This window comes from Gallus gallus, chromosome 1, assembly GCF_016699485.2.
Source record: "Gallus gallus isolate bGalGal1 chromosome 1, bGalGal1.mat.broiler.GRCg7b, whole genome shotgun sequence".
Classification (NCBI taxonomy): Eukaryota; Metazoa; Chordata; class Aves; order Galliformes; family Phasianidae; genus Gallus; species Gallus gallus.
In genome coordinates, this window is record NC_052532.1 from 184,500,279 (window position 1) to 184,523,939 (window position 23,661).

Sequence of the window (23,661 nt, forward strand, 5' to 3'; positions counted from 1 at the left end):
ATCCCACAGAGTATGAATACATTTTTTTTTATCTTAATATATGCATGCATCTTTGAAATTATTAAGATTAGTTTCATGTCTAAAGCATATGCAGGTGTAATTGGAACTGGTAGCTGACAGTAAATTTGCAGCATCTGCAATTGCAGTTGTTGTGTATCCTGCTACATTTCCTATAACTATCATAAAATCTGGAAAGAGACTAACAATTTAAGACCTGTCACAGTATTATTAAGGGGTTATTTAGCAGAAACACATGGTGGAGATTAAGGAAATCGTTCTGCACTGCTCTGTGACTCATTCAGCTTCAGCCAATTGTTCTCCCTTTATTGCCTTTTTCGTGTTTGATCTCTCTGTGGACCCAATCAAATCCTCTCACTTATGTTTCTGTAAAAGAAGATGGATCACATCTCTTCACTCATTTCCTAGGGAAAAAAAAAAAAGAGTATCTTTTAACTTAGGTTCAACAAATGTATCTTTTTGATTTCTAATTTATGAAGTAGGCATATTTTTAATGCTGGGATATTAATTAGCTGAAAAAGGCTGAGTATTTATTCACTCAAAACCCACTACACTTGTTTATCTCATACTTTTTATGTCATTTATCCCATATTTGTCTCACAGAAATAGATAATGTGTACACAAATATCCTAGGTTTGCAAGATATATTGTAGTAAGTCTTTAAAAGTGGCATTCCTGACACAAATAGCATGAACTCTGCAGCTTCTATTTTAAACATTTGGAGAAATCATTCAGATGCTGAGATCCACAACAAAAATTCTCAGTGGTTTTGAATGGACCAGACTTCTATTTATTTGTTTCAAAATGCACAAGCTGACATAGAATGCAGGACTACTACAGAAACTGGGTTTCTTTGTCTTTTTTTAGGCTGTAGGCATTTGGGGAGTTTTGTGCAGCTCTTCCCACTTCATGTTCCAACTTGCTCGTTTTCTAAAGGCAAGCTCAGAATGATAAAAATCAGACCAGCAACTGGAGAGCATTAATGAGGCACAAGACATATCCAATAATGCTTTGTAACCATCCTTGTTAAATCAAGACATGACTTTCTGGGAGCTGTGCAATTATACCTCCTTGCCACTGAACACCTCATGCCTTGTTAATGCTTTTTGTTTGCAGCACCACTGCCCATTTACGTTCACCAGGTGATATTGGCACATGGCTTGGTTTAAAGTAATATTGTAAACTTTCTACCAGAGGCGGAGAGCTGTAAATTCTGTATTACCAAGGGCAGAACCAAGGGAGTATCTTAACAACTTCACTATGGAGGCCATTCTGCTTAATTAAAGAGGTCCAGCTTAAGGCAAAGAAGCAAGTGAAACTCGAATCAGGATGAGCTGGAAGTCAGTTGGAGTACACAATATAGGATGCATTTCATTTGTGTCTGCTGAGGAATGTGAGCAGTCCTGTCTGGTGTTATGAGCTCAGAGAGACCCAGGTACAGCTCACGGCCATGGGGGTTATGATTCCTCGTCAAGTATATAGCTCAGACCCAGCCACCTATTTCCTCTAAATGTGCTCCTCTGCCATTTGTAATGATTGACCAAGCTCTACAATATACTGTCAAGTGTACAGAACAGATGGCCCGTCATTTCTTCCACTTTCTCTACAATTTAATATCCCCTTTGCCTTCTGAAGTACTGCACTTCTCTGCTATAATCATAATGCCCAGTACTGAAAACACTAAACAAAAGCAGCTCAGCCAGTCACTGATATCTATCCCAGCGATTTCTCATGAGAAACACGGAGTGCTCATCTCCCAGAAACATCGAGCTTTCCTATAAAAGCATGTTACAGAAACAGGCCCTGGAGAGTTATCATGCAATACATCTTCCTAAAGTAGTGATTAATTCAAAGTAATTTACAATGAGTTATTTGAGCATATATTTCACAATGGTGTGATAAAAGCTTGACTTCATGTTGATTTTTGCATGGCATTGTGTCACAAAGTGCCTGGCTTTAATTTATAATTTTTGTTATTTTGTTTTCAGGATAAAGAAATGTACAGCTGTGATGAGATGTTTGACTATGTGCTTGATCCTTCTAGAAATTAATGGAAGATACATTCCTGGCATAATAGCACCAAACTGTGCATGTTTCTTCTGTTCCCTTTGAGGTGCTAAGAAGACTCACTTTCATTTCAAGATTTTCCTCCAGCGAATTAATTTATGTAAGTGAAATGATTTTTAATTTTCACAAGAGAAATTTATAAAACCCAGCACAGCTCAGCTTTTGCTACTGCTGCTGCCTCCTTCGTTATTTATATGACAATACAATACAGCAAAGCAGGAATACGAAGCCGTGCTGACAGAAAATGAAGATAGCATAAACAATACAGATTGCAGCAGTAAAAGAAAAGCCCGATATAAACCACAAGTGGAATCGAGAAAAGAGAAAACTATGAAATATCAGATTGTTGAGAATGAGATCAGCATCACAGTTGCAGTTGGGAAGAAGAGAATACCAGTGTGATTTAGTGCCGGTTTCCTTTTCCTGCTTTCAGTTACCTGCCTCTAATGTTTCGACTGTGGTTTCTGTGGGATCAGGAAAGTTCTTACTTACTCATTGAAGCTACATTTAGCCCACACAAACCCTGACTTTGCAGGGGCTCCTAAGCACTGCAGAAATCAAAGTAACCACTAAATAAATTTTTAAAAATCCACAAAACATTTCAGACAAATTCATCTTTCTTCCTCAGAGGAAGAGAGAATGAGACATGCAATATATGTAACCACAATGACGCTTATCTGGAAAGAACTTATACATTGTAGGAAGTACAAAAGAAAATCTTACAGCCTATCTTGTTCTTTTACTTACTCTTCATAAGAAAGAAGAATATAGCCAAGTTTTCCTTGCTTGGAAACAGAGATAATTTAGGCACTTAAAGTACCAAATATTTTAATACTTTAAGCTATTCCAAAATACACATTTTGAATGGCTTAGGCTGCTACACCCCTGAGCAACCTCATCTGCAAAAATGCTGAGCAAACGCCCAATGTGAAAGCCAGCTCCCTTCTGAATGCGCACCCAAGGTAGCACTTCATAACTGTTACAACCAGAAACCTAGCTGCTTGTTGACATTTTTGAATGTAGGGTACATGGAATTGTCCCTGTTAGAGCAAGCAGAGATAGACATCCATTTGCTCCATGTTTTCAAAGATATTAGTGTATATTTGCAGTCCACTCTTCTTAACGGGTGGCTTTGAAGAGAGGCAGCTGTGATGGCTGGAAACCTTGGAAGTTAAGGCTTAAAAGAAATCAAAGCTACAGTCAATTTCCTGGGGAAGCGTGCTAATTCAGATAAAAAAAGAAAGCAAAGTCAGGTTGCAGACTTTTAGCTGGTACATACTCACCTCCTGTGTACCCAGTGCTTGCTCATTCTGACACTTCTTCATGTGTTAAAGGCTGGGATACAAAGATGTGTGTCCACTGCCTTGTGCATTAGCCTAATTTTGCCAAAGGAGCAAGAAACTAAAAGTTTGGGGTTCTGGTGGTCATATCAGTCTGGAAGTAATTCCAGCCCCATTGCTCCTTCTCCTCACCTGGTGCAAAGTGGTAAAGGTTATATTATGTCTGTGGAACAATACTTGATTACAGTCTGTATTCCTATTTAAATAACTACCAGAGGATAAGGACTCTTTAGCAGGGTCTGTGGTGATAGGACGAGGGGAAATGGTTTCAAAGTAGAAGAGGGGAGATTTAGACTGGATGTAAGAAAAAAGTGTTTTATTGTAAGAGTGGTGAGGAACTAAAATATGTTGTCCAGAGAGGTGGTGGATGCCCCATCCCTGGAGACACTTGAGGTCAGGCTGAATGAGCTCTCAACACCTGATCTAGCTGCAGGTGTCCCTGTTCACGGCAGTTGGACTAGATGATATTTAAGGATCCCTTCAAATTCAAAAGATTCAATGATTCTAAGTTCCTATTGCTAGTGGTCTCAGTTAATAAACTACATTAGCTGCTTATATCCACATTTGGCCACCCCAGACCTCTCTGCTTTAGCAGACAGAATGCATTCCCTCTCTGAGAGGATAACAAGGTTTAGTGTAAAGAGTAGAAGTGACAATCCCAGCTACTACAAATGTCAGTCTTTTGGATGGTACCACAGCAGAATCAGGGTCTTAAAACAACTTTTTAGTGAAAATGTTGTTGCAAAAAAAGCTACTGAAAGTTGAATGAAATAATACTGATTATTATGAGTATCTTTATAATTGATGTATTAAATCACTAGAACAATTATTTTGATGTAATCTCTCTCTGTTTGGGGACTGAAATCTGTATCAGATGGGGAAAAAACAACGTTTTTTTTTTTTTTTTTCCATCTTAGCTCTAGAGACAGGAGTTATTCAGGTAGGGTAGATAACAGCAGGACAAGGGGAACGGTTTTAAGTTGAAAGAGGGAAGATTTAGGTTGGATGTTAGGGGGAAGTTCTTTACAAGGAGAGTGGTGAGGTGCTGGAATGGGCTGCCCAGAGAGGTTGTGGATGCCCCATCCCTGGAGGTGTTCAAGGCCAGGTTGGATGGGGCCCTGGGCAACCTGTCTAGTAAATGGGGAGGTTGGTGGCCCTGCCTGGCAGGGGGGTTGGAGATTCATGATCCTTGAGGTCCCTTCCAACCCAGGCCATTCTGTGATTCTGTGATTCTGTGATTCAGGCATTAGTAATACCTTTGTCAAGGGAGTGCAGTGTCAGTTCCTATTTGTGTCTCAAAACTTTAGGGAAATGGATACTTAACCAAACAGGTGTTGAGGGAGAACATAGGAGAAGACTTCACAGAAAGAATGAAGAGAGGAAGAAAAGAAAAAGCAGACTGGTGACGAAGAAAAATGGGAGATGGTTCTGTCCCTGAACTAGTCATGAATTTAAAAATAAATAACCTTTGTACTCAGGACCAACTTTAGCAGTCAGCACTATAGCAACTATCCTTTCTTGCCATTTATTTTCTCCTGCTCAGAGCTAATCAGGTATCAGGCAATCAGAAGAGAGAAAAGAGAAAGGAACATAAAACCAGACCAGCTTGTGGGTTTGCCCTCCCCCAGTGCAAGTGACAAAGGAATGAAGGAAATAATAGCTTGTACCTGCTTTCTTCATTCATTTTCCTTGGCTTAACTTAGGCTTCTTATAACTGGCAATTAAATTTGTTTCTCCTGAGTATATTGGGGAGACAGAGGAGAGGCTGTGCCTGCAGCATTCAGGCAGGAGCTATGTGCACTGCAGGCAGCACCAGAAGCAGACTCAGGCACACTGCTCCCTGTGCTTCCAAGCACAGGCAGAGACAACAAGATGCTGAAGGGTTTCAGGTGCCCCTGAGGACATGAGCCCTGTGCAAAGGTGCGGTCACATAGCAAGGTGAGCATAGTGTTGCTGTTGCTTATAAGAGCTATTGGCTTTGTGTTATCTTAACAACACAAATCTCAGGACTTGTCAGATGTTGTCTTTCCCTGCCTAAAGCTTCCTACTTACTTTTCTACCCATAAAGTCAATGGTCCAATGCTCATATGATGGTTATTTCCACTTTACCTTTTCTTTTAGCTTCCCGCAACCATGCAATGAAATGATTAGTATTATGTATATATCTGTAAATGATAGACAGAGATAACAAATGATTATTCAGTGCAGAGTGGGCTATGTGTGACTTTTGAATAAAACACACTGGAGATTATGCATAACATGAAAGCAGAGGGCATGAAAGTACAGGCATGGAATAACAGCGGAGAGCCCAGGACTTGAGATAGATCACTCTCAAAAACAGGGCTAACCAAAACAGAGTAACAAAAAGGACAGAGAATGACATATGTAAAACGTATGAACCATATACAATAAATGCAGAAGTAATGTGGAATTGTTTACAATATAGAAGAATAATAATATATATATATAATTCAGAAGAAATTAAATTCAGCTCTATATTTTTTCTGTAACACGGTTCCATCTTGTGCAGTAAATGAATATCAGTAAGCCACTAAACCAAACTGCCCAAATTTCCCCAAACTGTTACCATTTGCTTGAGCTTGCACATATTCTTCTTTTCAGTAGTGGCCCCAATTACAAATATGGGAATGTAATTGATTCCTGATCTTTGTTTTCCCTGTTCTCAGTCTACCTGCTAATTTACTGGTTTCAGTGAAATTTTAACATGTACCTACTACAATGTCTTTACAGACATCACTGCCAAATGTCAGAGTATATGTTTTTATAAATACTTTATCAAAAACTGTTTCACATATGTATTCAGGTCATTAAATATGGAAAATAATGTTTGTTTCCTTACTCAAGGCTTACATCTGAGTAGGTAACTAATCTAGCAAGTTGCTGAATTCACTTAATGACATCAATGTCATTAAAGTTCCAATAGCACATAGACAAAGGAGAACAAGTGAGTTCAAGTTAAAATCTTCATCTATTGCTTAGACACTGTACACAGTAGCAAATAAATAATTCCAGATTTGCAATGTTAATAAGTAAATATACCCACATTGGCATATCAGCTGCAAATGAAAAGCAGCATCCAGCTTTTCCTACTTTTCCTAAAGAAAGAATTATTATTTTGTCAAATCAAACAAGATCTCATTAATAAAATAAGGATTTTGCTCAAAAGACTCTTCATCATTAAACTGTAAGCCAGATGAGAGAGACCACATTGAGGAAGGGCTGATAAAAATAACTTTAGAAGATGAGTCTTTGCTGCCAGTCAAATTCTCCATCAATTATACATTACATGTGAAAGACCTTGCTGGCTGTAGCCTCCTCTTGCATTAGCCAAATCTTAAAACCAAGCACAGGGAGAATCTTTTCATTAAAGAACAATCCGGATCACGCTGAGTCTTTTATTATCTTACGGAGAAGGTGGTGCCATAGTACTGCTCAGATAAAAAGGATACAAAAGCAGGTCAATCTCATTGTGTAGAATTCCTTTATACAAGCGGATGCAATCTGACTTATGTATCAATATATTCCCTTTCCCTTTTATACAAGATACTGCAGCAGTGCTGTGCCTCCATAGAAACAATGCATAATACAAGCAACAAAGATTCCAAGCCAGTTTCTAAAAAAAAATTGTACAGTAACACCTTCATGGAGGTGGAGGGGCAGTATGGGGAACAAGATACCAAGGTTTTTCTTCTTTTATGAAAAAATTGACTCTCATTTAACATACAATAATGAACAAATAGACTTCCTTTTTTATAATTAAAAAAACAAAACAAAAGCAATGTAGTTTCACAAAAGAAATCCAAGGTAACAACAGGAATACAAATGACGATGCTCTAAATTTACCCGTCAAGCACTGTGATCAGAATCAGGTTTTTCAAATTCCCCAATTCAGAAATATTACACTATAATCTATCTGGAAGAAAGTATAAAAAGAAAAGTGGAGCATTAAAGTAGATAAATTGCATGCAGCAACTCTGCACTAGATATAATTAGATGAGACAGTATGTTGGCAGAAAGGAAAAAAAGGAATAGTTCCAAAAGAGAGAACTTACATCAATGGTTCTGCTCATAACACACCAATTAATCTATCAATCAATATTTTATGGACAGATCTGTCTTATTACTCAGTCAGCCTGTATTTTGATATGTCTTCAACTCATCAAAAACACCAGTTCACTTCTGCATTCCCACCACACTGTTTCTACTTGTATTTAAAATAAACTCTACCAACTTGAGTCATTTTTAATGAATTGATTAGAGCCAAGGACTGAAATATACTTTCCCACATCCTATAAGGGCATGTCACATCTGGTGGATCGCAGAGTCCATCACTTCTCATCCTTCTCATCGTATGTAAGTATGCAATTGTTTGCATAAAGCAGTGTAGCTCCCATATAGACTCACAGGTTTTTCTCTCAGAATCTGTCACTCAAATCTGTGGCCTAAACTGGGCCTCAAGGCAATTGAAATAATGTCTCCCCCTGCTTGACAGACAGAGTTGTGTTCCTGAATTCTGGCACACATAAAGTGTGTGCATGTGCTCAAGTTCTCTGAGTCCCTGGTACAATAAAGATCCAGAAAACCATTTAATTACCCATACTCAGTTGATTGATGTCAATTCAGAAGCATAAGGGTATCCCATCTGGTCACTGAGAAGCACTTGAGAAGAATTCCAGGTCTTCCATACCTGCCAGCCCAGAGGAAGACTTCCCAGATACCACTGGACACCCCATCTGGCTCTGGGTGGCAGTGTCTCTCATCATTCCAGTTAATGGAGCCAAGATAAAGATTTGCATGTCAGCCTCCTGATGTCTACTGCAGCATCAGTCCAGCAATCCTGTGGAAAAAAAAAAAAAAATGACTGAGAAATGACTCTATGAGAAGCTTTGACTCTTTCATGTTAAGTCCAAAATACAGAGAAGATGAAGATCCAGAAGCTGCTAATTCAGTTCCCCAGTATTCATAGTCATAGAATCATAGAATAATAGAATGTCTTGGGTTGTAAGGGACCTTAAAGGTCACCTAGCCTCAACCCCCTGCTGCAGGTTGGTTACCACTCATCAGATCAGGGTGCCGAGGGCTCCAGCCAACATGGACTTGAGCACCTCCAGAGATGAATCATCCACTACTTCTCTGGGAAACCTGTGCCAGTGCCTCACCACTCTCTCTCTCTTACTCACTCAAATGATTTGGGATAAACTGAAGCACTTTTGTTGACACTGAGTCATCGGTAATGTCCTGAAATTAATTTGCTGACACATAGAGTGGACTACATTCCCTTACAGGTAGAGAAACAGAACTGTAAACTTTCAAGTCATGAAGAATATGGTGGTAGTGTTGCTGAATAAACTACGGTCGCAGAAAATTGAACAAAAAGTAATATAATATTTTAGCAAAGAATTGAAAACAAGATGGTGCAGTCTCATAATAAATGCCAGAAAATTCTCCCATAAGGACTAAAGGCTTCTCAGATGATCTTTGGTCTGCTAATTCCTTGAATGCATTCTAAAAGAGGGTTTGTAATTCTAAATTGATATTGCAGCAAAGTGTTTATATGGGACCCTTACCAGGAGCCTGATAATAAAGTCTGTAAACATCAGCTGCTAAGGGGTTTAATTTGCAATTCTGTTATCTGCTGAAGGCAGAGGAAAAAAAAAAAAAAATGAGACAAAACAGAAGGTTTCAGGAACCCCTGGCAACCACATCATTCTGTCATTGGTTTGTAATTCATTTAATTTTACATTGGTTTTGTGGCGCACCTGCTGCTATCTGTTAAACTTTTATTTAAAATCATAACTCTTCTTTTCCACCCTTTTCCTTAAAAATGAAGATAAACTACGTAGTCATATGATTTTTATTTTTTTTTTTCCCCAGGGAAATTTTGTATTTAGAGACAACTTTTGGAGTCCCTTTTCTACCTCTGTTGATGTCAATTTTGCAGAGATTTAGTTCAGCATATGAACCAAAATTTCTAGTAGAAAATTACTAATTCGCAAAATGAACACCATGTCCTATTATGTACAGCACACGTTACACCTGTCACATAAATTTACATCAATTATAAAAAGCCATGAGGCTTGGGTCAACCTGAGGGTATGCTTACAGCATTTTCTTTTAGGTGTACCAGGATAAATCTGAAGGCCAGTTTGCCACTGATCAAACCAATGAATTTTTCACTGTTTTACCAACAAAGTTTGGTCCCAAATGCTTCTATAAAGAAGAAAATATTTATGTCAAATACTTCTGTTTTCAATGCTAGAAGGAAAGCATGAAATCCTCTGACCACAGCCCTGTATTTCCATATGCTGTTACACTGACTCCAGCTTATTAGAATTGTGGTATCTTAGCTTAGGAAAAAAAAAAAGCAATAAATATTTTGAAGAATAGCTGAGGAATTTTAACATAGTAGCAACTGATTAGAGAGATCTCAAATCTAAGGAGTTGCAATGCTGTTAATCTAGTTACATCTTTGTTTTGTCACATTAGACTTTCAAATGTGAAGGTTAAAAACATTATTTATGGAGAAGAAGCAGAAACAGAAAAGAAGAAGCTCCGTGAAGTTGGCTGTAGCCTGTATTGGGTTACAAATGCAGCCCATCAGGGCAGAGCAAATCCCACTGAGCCAGTGATTATGGAAGAAAGATACTGCACAAAAATCAGCTGAGATTCACAGAGTCATAGACCCATAGAGTATCCTGAGTTGGAAGAGACCCATGGGATCACTGGATCCAACCACTGGCTCCACACAGGACCCAAAATTCAAACCCTATGTCCCAATGCTCCCTGAGCTCCAGCAGCTCAGAGCCGTGCCCACTGCCCTGGGCAGGCTGTTCCATGCCCACTGCCCTCTGGTGCAGATCCTTTCCCTCACCCCCAGCTGCCCCTCCCCTGACGCAGCTCCATGCCGTTCCCTCGGGCCCTGTCACACAGAGCAGAGCTCAGCACTGCCCTCCACACCCTGTGAGGAGCTGCAGCTGCCATGAGGCCTCCCCTCAGCCTGCTTTGCTCTGGGCTGAGCACACCACAGACCTCATTCACCCCTTGCAGTCTTTCAATCCAAACCCTTCCCCAACTTAGTAGCCCTCCTTTAGATGTTCTCAAATGGTTTTATATCCTTACACTGTGGCACTCAAACTGCACTCCTTGCTCAAGATGAGGTCACACAGCACAGTATAGATGAGACATCCCCTTCCCTTGTCTGATAGCAGTGCTGGACCTGATACGTTCCAGGGTACCATTGGCCCTTTTGGCTCCAGGGCATACTGCTGATTCACATTCAACTTGCCTACAACCTGAACTCCCATATCCCTTTCTGCAGCACTGCTCCCCAGACTCTTAGGCCCAGACTCTACATATAACTAGGGCTGCCCCATCCCAGGTGCAGAATCCAGCACTTGCTACTTGTTAAACTGCATACAGCTGGTGATAGTCCATCCCACCAATTTGTCAAGATTTCTCTGCAAGGCTTTGTTAGTCAATGTTTCAGCCCTTTGGCAACCTAGATATAGGAAGGCTTTCTAAAACAACAGCTCCGAGCAACAATCTAAAAGGATTCCTCTGAATCACCTTTAAGAAATTCAATTTCCTTTCTTTGAATAAAGGCAAAACTTAGGGATACTAGATAGCTAAGGCAGGTATCTGAATGTTGATACTGTTGCTATTCTTATTATTCTCTATACTCTCCATTTCTTATCTGTAAAATGAGAATAACCACACTACATGGATGTCAAAAGAATGTTGTAATGATAAATGCATTAAAATGGTGGCAGAGTTATAGTTAGATACTAGAAGAAAGTATCTTGTTTGTAGATAAATTACCTTGTAATACCATTACTGTTCCCTCAGCTTTATTATTTTTATTTATAGATAATAACATGATGTGCCTTCAACGTGTACAAGGATACTGCACCAGAAATGCTTTACTGTCAAATATCAAAAAGACAATTCTTCCTGAACAGTTTACAGCTTAAGATATGACAGTAAGTAACAATGGATAGCAATAGTACATCCCAGCTCAGCAAACCAAAGGGCAAGGCATCTTGCTATCATCTAATGGCATATCATCTAATAACCAGATATGCCTCTGACCCTCAACAAAACACATAGCTGCTTTAAAAACAAACCAATAAATAAAATTCCATCCTGTTTTATACACTGATGGCCCTATACTAGTCACATATTTTCTCAGCCTTGTGAGATGAAACATCCCGATTTTATAAAGGTTCTAGGGGATACTAAGCAGACAAACAAACAGCACCAGGAACAACATGCATACAAAATGCAACACTTGACAAAGTCAAACAAGACATAGCAGTAAAGGTAGATGAAACTGGAAAGGTTAGACGCATGGTCAAACCTCATTCTCAGTGCTCCACAAGGACAAACCTCATTCTCAGTATTTTCCATTTGGAGCCTTCTGAGTGACTTTGGTAGTTTCTAAAACAAGAGTATGTAGAGTTCAAATGCAGGTTTCAGAGCTCTTCCAAGGCAATGATCCAAAGCCTTGTGCAGTCCATGGAAAACTCCCTACTGACTTTGAAGCATTTCAGATGAGATGATTGTGGATGGTTTTATCTCACCTGACTTTATCCATCAAAAACTTAATACTTATCTAATCTAGGTTAGTTATCACCAAGCTTTATATTGTAAATGAAGAGAGAACGACACCTCTGGAGATTAATGCATCTATCACAGTCATGTATTTTTGGACAGGAAGGAAGCCCTCTGGAAATGTCTCAGTGAATGATAAAGGGAGCCTTGAAACTTGGCTAGATAGCTAAAATTATGCAACATAAATCCTTTCCTTACTTCACAGAGTCATGAAAGACAGAGTAAGAGTACTACTCTAAAAGGAGGCTTAAACTTTAAATTTAAGCTTACCTTCAAGTACATTCAAGTACCTTGTTGAAAATCCTTCCCCATGGCTTGAGAATAGAAGTAGAGACAGAAAACCAGCAAGAAAAGGACAAGCTGTGAGATCCACTACTGGCATTAAGAGCCTTATCATTTTGAAGGAAACACATCTCATGTTCAAAACTACAAGACTGTAGTATCATCATTCACTAAGTGTTGAATTAGATCTCTGCCTAGTTTACATGTGTTTGCATAGATTTTTAAGCCAGTATTTTGTACCTTAGTAGAGGAAACTTTTGAAGGTTAACAACTTGATCTCTATTTGTAATGTTTATCTGTTATTTATACATGCGTTATTTTAGTTTATGAAGATTTTTATATATATATATATATATATATTTTTTTTTTTTTTTTGTATAAGCTCCCCCTGAGAGTTTCTGTGAAAGCTGTTATAGTCGCAGCAGATGAAAAATTGAATAACCAAGGCCAGCTCCTATGTGAAATCCAGAGTGAGAACAATCAGTCAAGGGAAGCTTGCAGTTTCCACATTAGTCTCTTCCTTTTGATTCTTAGTAGAGCACAATGATTTATTTCTAAAATCTGTTATATGGAGCTGAATAATTGGTTACGAATATTTAGAAGAGCTAGATGTATGGGGACCTCTTTCTGTCAGAGTCATGCAGCTCTCCCTGTAGGACTCTCAAACATGATACTTCTGGCTGGAGCAGAGATTTCCTATTTATGCAGTTTGTTGGGTTACTAGAAAGCACTCATGATTGCAACTCATTAGCAAATTTATAAACTAAAGTGGCAATACATGTATTTAGTACAATTCATATTCAAAGTTTGTGATGATAGATGAGAAGCTGTTCTTAAGACCTAAACAGTTTCCCAAACCCATCTTGCCAGTGACAAAGGTAAACAAATGAGAGCACCAACTCTACTGCACTTGAATCTCATTGAATCACTTAAAACTTTTCAGAATTGTGATGGTGCAAAAGCAGCCGTGATCTAAGTTTTGATCTAAGAATCTTTTACACAAACTTTGCAATGCTGTAAATAACTCCCTCAGGTGCAGAGCAACAGGGAAAGCATAGCTGCAACAGATAAAAGAACGACAAATCTCAGCATTTGTGACGGCATCAATCTAAGTCACAGTGATTTATCTGAATATTTTAATATCACTCATGAAGTCACAATGCTCCGTTGCCTTCTTGAGAGCTAGCAGGTAAATAAGATGGATGTACTGCAACAGTAAGACCCAGAAAAAGTAGGCAGTCAAGGTTTGCCCCATTCATTTGTAAAGTTTATAGCACTGAATAACACAGATCATAGAAAGTGTAAATGGTCCTCCATCAGAATTTACTGACCTGGAAAGCAAAGGGTGGGAAATAAACACCCACACTGATAATAAAGCTGGGAGCAGGGGCAACCTTGTCTGCCAGTACCTGAAATATTTTACTGTGGGTCAGCACATTCTTGCTAAACAATTTATTGTCCTGTGTTGTATAATTAAATAAATTGTCAGCCAGAAGTTGTTTCTTTGCACTAGTCTGAGTAGATACCGTATTTTTGAAGCATCCTTCGATGGCCTATTTAAGTCTGTCTGCTCAAATGAGAGTAACAGAAAGGCCTTTATTTTTCCCCTTTACAGAATTGGGAAAGCTCATTGGAGACAACACAGGTGAAAGTCAGCAGGGAGTGCTGCATGTTTCCCCAGGGGAAGAACACAGTTCCGTGTCATTTACAGTGGCCATTATTTTTTCCACGTGTCAGTTCTAGGAAGAGGTATTATAGTCCCTGTAAAACATACTAGTCCTGGAAACACCTACCTGATACTGCTTCCAATACATGGAAATAGAACTGATGCTCTAAAAACATCATCCAATATGTATTTTGAAAACCTCACTAAGAGAGATCAAGAACATCAGCAAACTCCAGATCTCAGGAGCAGTGTGACACGCAGCAAGGTAAATGTTCATCCAGCTCTGTGAAATGGATCATTTCTGATGCATTTGAAGAAAGTTAAGCAAATAAACAAAAGCATATTCAATTGTGCTTGCCAATTATACTGAAATTTCATCATAGATTTAATTCCAACGTCATGAGAAGGTGTCTTGGTTTTCTTGGTAACCAAGTCTCCTTCAGAATTAAATCCTTCAGATTAAATTCCTTCAGATTAAATCTTATTTCTCCAGAAGGCTAAGAAAAGTTCTTAAGCTTGGTAGTACTTTATCTCTTAGCATCAGTGAAAAGTCCCCTTTTATTCCAACCTTTGTTCTTAAGTACATGACCTTCTTACAGGCGTGCCCTTCTGATGACAGCACCTCCTCTGTCCGCATAACTCTTCCTCCTCCTTTGCAGTTTCTTAAATTACTGGCATATATCCTTAACATATGTTATGCATCTCTCTTTATCAAGCATTATGGGAGGATTGAAGAGAAACCAGTGTGAAGGCAGCACCCCTTGCACTATTCACATGTAAAACTGTTTCAGCACCGAAGTACTAAGAACCAGTCTGTGGAAACTGAACTGAATGACCAAATTAGTAATTTTTATTTGTATCCACATTAATAAATAAATAAATAAATAATCTTACTCAGGATTTTCAGAAAGAAGACAAAAATGGAGGTGACAAAGTAAAAATATTTGGTTTCTGGAACAAACACCAAAAAATCCTCGAATTCCGAAGTGTATTAGTGTGTTGTTCACCAAGTTTTAGTTGCAGTTGTTTGTGGCATACAATCTATATTCCCTTAACGTCTGGACAGCCAGATGGAGATCAGAATTACCTTTACTAGATGCAGTACCTACTATGAACTGAAAACCAATGCAGAAAAAAAAAAAAAAAAGAAAAAAAAAAGAAAGAAAGAAAGAAAGAAAAACAACAACCCCAGAATTGGTAACCTCTTTCTACAGAGGAAAGCGTTTGCAGAGAGGTCAAACAGGAGGCCTGGAACAGATCTGGGACTTGAACTTGTGTCTTCTACAGGGAGATGACTGCCTCAATAACAAGATTTTTTTTTCGGAAAGCACTGAATAAAAATCAATCCAATTTTAAATCTAACTTTAACAGACCCACTGTGTCAGTACTTTACTTTCATACTCTGCGCACATTTTGTATTCATTGAACTGAATGGTTAAAAATTTTCCACATTACTCACCTTTCTAAAAATGTTTAATAACATTTAATAATTCAGTTTTCAAATAGTGGAAAGGCTTCTAATTATTTTTCAATTAAAATGTCACATTCTTCAGAGTGTTTATGTTATTTGCATAAACCTCTCTTATTTTCCTTCAACTTAAACAAACTTCTATTCATGCTATTCATGCACTGTTATGAGTTATTTCTACAGCTGCTCTTCTGGAGAGGGGAATTTGATATAATTGCCTTAAATATTTCTTTGCATGACTAAGTACACCTTTGGTAGAGTAATTGAGTTTACAGGGCACATAATATACAGCTAAAGTGATGAAAAACAACAAATTCAGGGTATTGTTAACAACTATAGGATTCCGTGCTATGTTGAGGGTGAACAAAAAATTTTTGAGTTTGGTGACTCATATTTAATTTTGAAATATTACAGCAGCTCTTCAGGTGACCAGTACCTTCATGCCACAGCCTTCTCTATGCTTCAGAATAGCATACTGTCTTACCTGGTAAATGAGATAATGTAACTTACTTGACTTGGCAGCAGGCTACCAAATGACCAAGTCACCATTTTACAGAATACACAGTATACGAATGCATTCAGCATTATCTGATGTCATGTTATATATATAACCTCATATAATTTATACATAGATGAGCTTCATAAATTGCTAATACCCCAGGCTGATACTGGTGACGCATTCTAAAACACTGCCTGATTCAGTAAATGCTAAACTGCGAAAATGAAGAGAGGATATTCATGTCTGGCTGCAGTGTGAATTTAGGTTTTGCAACTGCTATGAGTTTCAGTTCATCAGTTTCCTGGTGCAGCCAGTATAAGAGACATTCAGCACACTCTTATACACCAAAGGAAGGGGAAGAAGTTCTCTTTAACTTTGGAGGTGTGTACAGATAGAAAAGGGCAACTGCATGGAGGAGGCAGGGTTGTGAGCATTAAAAGAAATTAAGTGTGAAATGCTGTCATTTTTAGATGGTATTTTCAATAAGTTTTTTTACATAGATGCGCTTTATTGCTTGTTTGCTTGTGATGCCAAAGATCAGAGACTTTTGCAGACAGCAAGCGTCCATGGCTGCTTCTACTCACCTAGGAGTCCACATTTGAACAGCTCTTTTTATTAAAACAAAGAACCCTGAAAGGCTTCCACATGTTCTACCTGAAAGACTGAGAAAAGTGATAGATGATAGTGTGAGAGACATTAGCTGGGAAGAGGGCTGTTTTTTTTAGACAAGCACAGTAGAGAGTCTGATCAGGATGTAAAGGAAATGTCTTTGCTCAGGTATCTCAGGCCCAGTGTGAAATGTTAGTCCTGTGAATCCCGCTTTCATCACTTTGATCTTTGATCTTATACATTCACCAGCAAAATCAGGAGCTCTTGAAATGAGAACTTGATTTTTCAAATTATTTTTGCCTCTTTAAATGATATCAACCAAGGAACTCAGTGATTCTTACACAGTTTGAAGCTGCAGTTAACTGAAATTTTCCAACAGGATGAAAGTGAGAAAGAAATAGAAAAAAAAATAAAATGAAAAGAACAACCCCACAGATGGTAAACATAAAACAATAATTAAAAAGCTGTTGATATTTAAAACTTGAAAAAGCAAGACTAAAGATCTAAACAATAAACAAAAAAAGAAATCTGTCATGTATGAGCTGGGGGAAGGTAAGATAAAGTAAAAGAAAGGAAAAAGAAGGAATACCAACAGCACTTTTACAACTTTAATGTATTCAAATAGTTGGGGAAAAAGGCAACTCTAGCAACACAGAGACTGAAAAGAAGACAAACTGTAAAAAGAGCTGGAGAAGAACAATATCCATTATCTCCATCTCATACATGAAATGAGTCTGCTAGACAAGTCAGAAAAGTTGAGACCTAGATCACAGACACTAACCTGCTGGCGTGGGGTCTTGTAGCATCCCACGTGGGATGCAGAGGGTGGCAGATGGGCAGAAAAAGGCTGGGCAGGGTGCACCCTGCAGAGCTGGCAGCAGCACACTGCATACAGCCTCTGGTGTGAGGATGGGGGTCCCCATGCAGCCAACTGCTTTAGTAACAGGTGTGGTGAGAAGACATGACAGACAGCGCTCATTACTGTGTCCCAGTGGAGCACAAAGCATCTAGATGCATTTAAAGACCATATTTGAGGTGATTGGCTTGCTTATCTGATGAACGTCTTGCAAGGAGCATATCTCACCCTGAGGAAGAAAAATCTGATCTTTTCAAGCCTTTTTTTTTCTTTCTCTTTTAAGGGTTAATAATACAAGCTTCCGCTCATGCTCTAAACAGCTGCAACAATATCCCCATGGCCATGAAGCCAGCAAAGTCCATTGAGCTTCAGATAGTCTTTCCCCTTCAGAATCACCAGAAATGGCTCTGTGATAAGGATTTGGAAGGGCATGAGCTGTACAGAGCAAACATGAGGGGCTATTATCAGAGGGTTGATCTCTGAGGTTGCTAACCAACTACACTGCTGTGAAGTTGTAGGCTGTTTAGACTGTGTCACGGCGTTTCTTTTCCTATGTTCCTCTCATAATATGACTGCTACGTGATATTTCATATTTTCTCTTGTCTTATCTGGTCTCTGAGCACTGCTGAAACTGATAATGTATTACAAACCCATCTTGAAGAAAAACAGGCAATTGTTTAAAGAATAGACAGGTCATGGATGTTTGGATTAGGACTCTGTCAGAGACAGAGAAAAATGATGGTATTTTATATAGGTCACAGTGTGTAGGATGGACACAGAAGTGTCTTCTCACTCTTGTAAATACAACTTCATGTCTTTGTGACTGTATCTGAAACAAAGAGAAAGCAAACAGCACTAACTAAAACCAAATTTCAGCTGGAGATTTGGGGCATGATGAGCACAGATTGTTATCTGACATTCCTAATAACAATTCAGATTTGGCCATTCCTGCAATGATTGTGCTCTGGTTTATTTTTCCCTTATGTAAAATAAGCTATGATCCAAATCATATGCCAACAAATATTTACTGTAAGTAAACAAGCTATTCCCCATGGAGAAGACAGCTTTAGAATGATATACAGTATAATCCAGAAATATATTTCCTGGCAGGATACTGAGGACAGTATCAGCACTTCTCTCTGCACTAATGCTCTTTATTGACCACAGCATTATCACATCACCCATGTCACAACTTCATCTGGGCCTCCTGAAATCAGGCATTCAGAAGAAACTAATATAACGCAAATGTTAGAAGTGTACTAAGTGAATTACAGAGCAGTTCCAAGGAAAGACCAAGGTAATGAGACCAGATCCACGTTTATGTTTATCTGTAGGATCCAAGCATTTGGATGATGGAGATCCTGTGGAGGACTGGTTTTCCTTTCCCCTGCAAACCAGCACAGTCACTCCCAAGTCTGTAACTCCATAGATGTGGGGATGACAAGCGTCTAGATGAGCCAAGCACAAACACTGCAGCACTCAGGAGAAACAGGAGCAACAGGAAACTAGATTTCCTGGAGACATTTGCTAAATGATGTTTCTAACGAGCCAGACAGAAAGATCACGTAGATGGTGGTTCTGTACTGCCTGGAAAATTCTGGGACTTTGTTCAGCAACTCAGTAAATCATAGGTGCCAATTAGGTATATACCATAATCGGGTTTTATTGCAGCTGACTGCTTGTGAGGGTCACTGATATTCATTCACAGCAAGTGGAAGCCATGACATAGTTGGAGAGTGCAATTTTTCTCCATTTACTACAAAGGGACTGTAGACAACAAGCTCAGATGTAGCTCTTTACACAGCAGACATCTAAATTTGATGAGACTTGTCCCACTTTACCTATCTGTACCAAATCACAAACTCATTTCTGGTCATGAAAATTTTCTATGCCTCCCCTGTGGTCATTCAGCTACTACTTTAAACACGTAATTCAAGAGTTGTGAAAGGAAAGCACTGGAGAACAATCAACCAGCATTAACAACATGCATTTCTCCTTTTTATTCCAGCCAGAGCAGATCAGGAAGGGTGATCTAGTTTACACAGTAGCTCTCTATCCCTTATAATGACATAAAACAAGAAGTACAAATAGAACGAAGTAAACACATGGAGTAGAAGTAAGCAAAGAATAAATAGTTTGGGTAAGAATATCTTCAAACAGCTTTGTGGGCTGCAACAGCATAACAGAACAAACACAGAAGGCTGAGGTGAAGAAATGATCCTGATCTTATGATCCTGAACAGCATTATCAAATCCAGGAGTCTCAGAAATGTGACAACAATGAAGACAGAGATTTTGATTAAGATTTTTCATTTAGGTATCTATTTAACTGTAGTTGAAAATGCAATAACACAAAGAACACCAGGCTAGGAACATGCTGAGCATAGACTTTGGCTAGGCTCTCCCTGCAAGAAACTTTTCCTAGCAGTCTGACTTGAACATTTGTATTGTCTGAGGAAAGGTGTGGCTTTTCATAGGGGGTAGCTAGGGGTAGGAAGTTTCATCATTTGCAAATAAGTGTTCAAGCAAGGAGTTTAAGTATGTGACTATGTCTCCAAATACAAAAATAAGATTCTGCTCAAATCCAGCAATCTAGTACTGAGGGACAACAAGCTCAATCCCGTATATCAGCTTCTGAGTGCCCGGCTGTGGTAAGCTCATCAGGAAGCAGTAAATACATGCACAACAGAATATCTTGGTTAAGTCATGCACTCAGATCCACTAGTAGTCAGATTGGTCAGCTTTGTCTCGATTGATTCCTGCAACACTATTGTGGGAAATAACACCGAAGAGCATTTTCAAGAGGCCATCCATTCTATCACCTGCCCACAAACAGAATTTATGGCAGGCTCCGATCCTCCTACATCTGGAGGTATATTATTTAACAGTTTTTAAAGGCACCCAAACACAAAAAGCATACAGATTTTTAACAACATTTCCTGTGTAGCATATAGGATATTATTATGCAGTTTAGTAAACTCAGATTAATTGGTAGTTATTCTGACCTTTCATTAGTAGTTTGTTCTAATGTAAGATTTTTCAATAAAGCAATGATGGAACACACTAACGCTGCCAGTTTACCTCACTTTTATAAAATATTGTGGCAATTCCTTTGCTAGACATTATGATAAAACGCGATATCTTTTCTGACAGATTAGAGGGCTGGTATCTTGGCTGACAGCTTTGTTTCAAACAGAAGAAAAAAGACATCACTACCCACATTGAATATGATATCTTTTTGTAGAACATATTTCCAGCCATTACCTGAAACAATACAAAACACTTTGTTGGACTTCAAACAACAAAACAGATACTGCAGTTTCAGACCTCATGGAGGACTAGTTCATTGGACGTGTCTGGAAGTCCTCGTATGTAATAATCTGTAGCTCACAAACTGCCATAAGTATTGTTTTCTGATCTGATTCCAATGAATGTAGCAGTTCAAACTTGTTAAACAAAGCAAAGGTCTGCTTAGTGCAATTGATAAAGCAAATTCTTTTCTATTTTTAACACTGGCATGAGCATACTAGGATACATCTTCTACTCCTGGAAATTTAATCCCACAATTAAAATAATGGACAAAGATGGGGTATTTACCTTTATGATCAGATGTCCTCTTTTTCAGGACACCCAACAGTGTAAGAAATCTCATCAATTTTTATATGTACTAGCAAGACATCTGTTGACAGTGGAGTAGCTTTTATCTATCAATATAGTCCCTCTGGCAATATGTCAGTGCATCCGAGACTTTATGGATTTATCCTTGTAAGGATTTTGACATGAGTTACAGCAATTTTACCCTCAGTTTACAGACAGCAGAGATGAGGTATCTGTCCAGAACCATAAAGAAACTATGTCTAGGGTTGTGGGGTTGTTTTTTGTTTTTGTGGGTTTTTTTGAAACTTATCCTAAAGCCTTAAACACAATGCACCATTATTCTTATCTTATGTCTTTGGGACATCATCTAAGGACATTTAGAATCAATAGAGGTCATTTTGCCAGGTCCAGTGGAGTTTGAAATGAGTATTTAGAACAGGAGAAAAGTAGTTTATGCCACAACTTCCTCTTCAGGCTGGCAGAAATCACTGGAACAAGGCAGTCGTATGGGTAAAATACGTCATGTCAAACATATTCTGATAGTACAGGAATTGCTCAGGTTGGAAAAGACCGTCCAACCACAACCAAACCATACTACCCTAACTCTAGCAACCCTCTGCTAAATCATGTTCCTGAGCACCACATCCAAATGGTTTTTAAACACATTCGGAAATGGTGACCCAACCACCACCCTGGGGAGCCTGGCACATCCATGCAGATCATAATGCTGTGCACAGGCAAGTAGTGCAGTAAACTCCCTTAAGGGTGTGAGAAGCAAACAGGGAACACTATTTTTCCATACAAATACAGATGAAGGAAGCAAGAGCCTGCAGCCAAGAAACGCAGCTCTTTCTAGCACTGTATCTTGAGCTGCAGCCAAAGCAGGATCAGCAGGGCAGGGGAGGTAATCCTGCCTCTCTGGTCTGTGCTGGTGAGGCCTCACCTGCAGTACTACATCCATCCTCAGTACAGCAGACATGGAGTTGTTGGAGCGCCTCTAGAGGAGGGCCACAAAAATGCTCAAACGGATGGAGCACCTCTCCTACAAGGTCAGGATGAGAGAGCTTGGGCTGTTCAGCACAGAGAAGGATGCAGGGACACCTGATAGTGACCTTTCGGTATCTAAAGGGGAGCTCTAAGAAAGAAGGGGACAAACTCTTTAGCAGAGTCTGTTGTGATAAGACAAATGGAAAAGGTTTCAAGCTAAAAGAGGGGAGATTTAGATTGGATATAAGGAAAAAATCATTCACAGTGAGGGTGGTGAGGCACTGGAACAGGTTTCCTAGTGATGTGGTGTATGCTCCATCCCTGGAGAAATTTAAGGTCAGGCTATATGGGGTACTGAGCTCCTAATCTAGCTGTGGATGTCCCTGTTCACTGCAGGGGATTTGGACTAGATGACCTTTAAAGATCCCTTCCAACTTGAAGAATCCTATAATTCTATGATTCTATATGTCACACCTGCTCAATTGCACTTTCCCTGTTTCTAGAATCTTAGCCAATTCACGTGAGTAGTGAATGGATTAGATAGTAAAAGTGAATAAAGGACAATCCTGTAAAGACGAGAAAAAGACTGAATACATCTGCTCTGTGCTCAGTGATTAAATTAGAGCATAAGCAACTCAAGGAGCAGAAGTGTACAGTAGTATGGATTTTGGTGTGGGCTTTCCAGTCTTGTCAGAGTCCTGAATCCTATGCATCTACTTGGATCCTTGAGACCATTTCTGTCATATTTTCACCATGATTTAGACCCACATGAAATAAATCCAAGGTGTAGATCAATTTTCATCTCTCTACAACCCTTCCTACTACCCAGCAGCTGGAGACAATTGTGCCATTTCCTCCAAGCCTTAATAATGTAAGTGCAAAATGACTTCATACTGACAAAACATACATGGAGAACCAAAGGTCCAAAACATTTACCTGGCCTGTAGTCCATCTCTGTCCTTTGAGATTAATTTCATTCTTCCTTTCTACAATTTGTAGCCTCTCTTTCAATCCCATAAGTCACAAATGCAGTGTACAATTTTCTGAGATAAATGCAACCCTTTGCTTCACATTCACAACCAGAGCTATGTCCTAAATCTCCACAAGGTTTGCTGTTTTTCATTAGACTTATTCTAAGTAGTACCCTCTTGCTGAAAAGTATTTTTTGTATTCTGTAGTCATGCTTATGAAAACATACTCCTGGGGCAAGGATAGGAGTAGGTGACAGAGGACTTGCATGTCTTTTTTTTCTCACTATAGTGTACAGCATCAGTTTTTGACAGTCTCTAGTCTTTAATGAGAGTATTTATGGCTAGATCTGGATCAAACATTATGAATTTTTTCAACTTGAACTTTTATATGGCATGAGCTTTTGCATTTAGCTTATTGCATTTTGTAACATAAAAATGATGAGCAACATGTGCTGTTTTACTATGAGAAAAGATGCAAAGCTTTTAAATGGTATCCTTCAGAACATTCTGTGCATAAATACTTTTGTTTATTAGTGAATGTTTAACAACATTAACTTGAAAAATAGCTACATAAGTAGTGCCATCTCAAGCAGTCCTCAGGTCCTGTTCTATAGATAATCCTTCTCCCACTTAAATTGTAGAGGATAAAGGGTGGTTGTGAACACTGACAC

The 23,661-nt window shown here is 38.9% G+C and overlaps 1 long non-coding RNA gene across 1 annotated transcript in view; it reads right to left on the reverse strand.

Moving 5' to 3' along the window:
* LOC121109105 overlaps nucleotides 1-23,661 on the reverse strand; it is a 62,253-nt gene that overhangs the window by 23,104 nt on the left and 15,488 nt on the right. The window contains exon 2 of the long non-coding RNA XR_005844009.1: nucleotides 8,041-8,283. This is a non-coding gene — a long non-coding RNA (uncharacterized LOC121109105). The remainder of the gene's footprint in view (nucleotides 1-8,040; nucleotides 8,284-23,661) is intronic.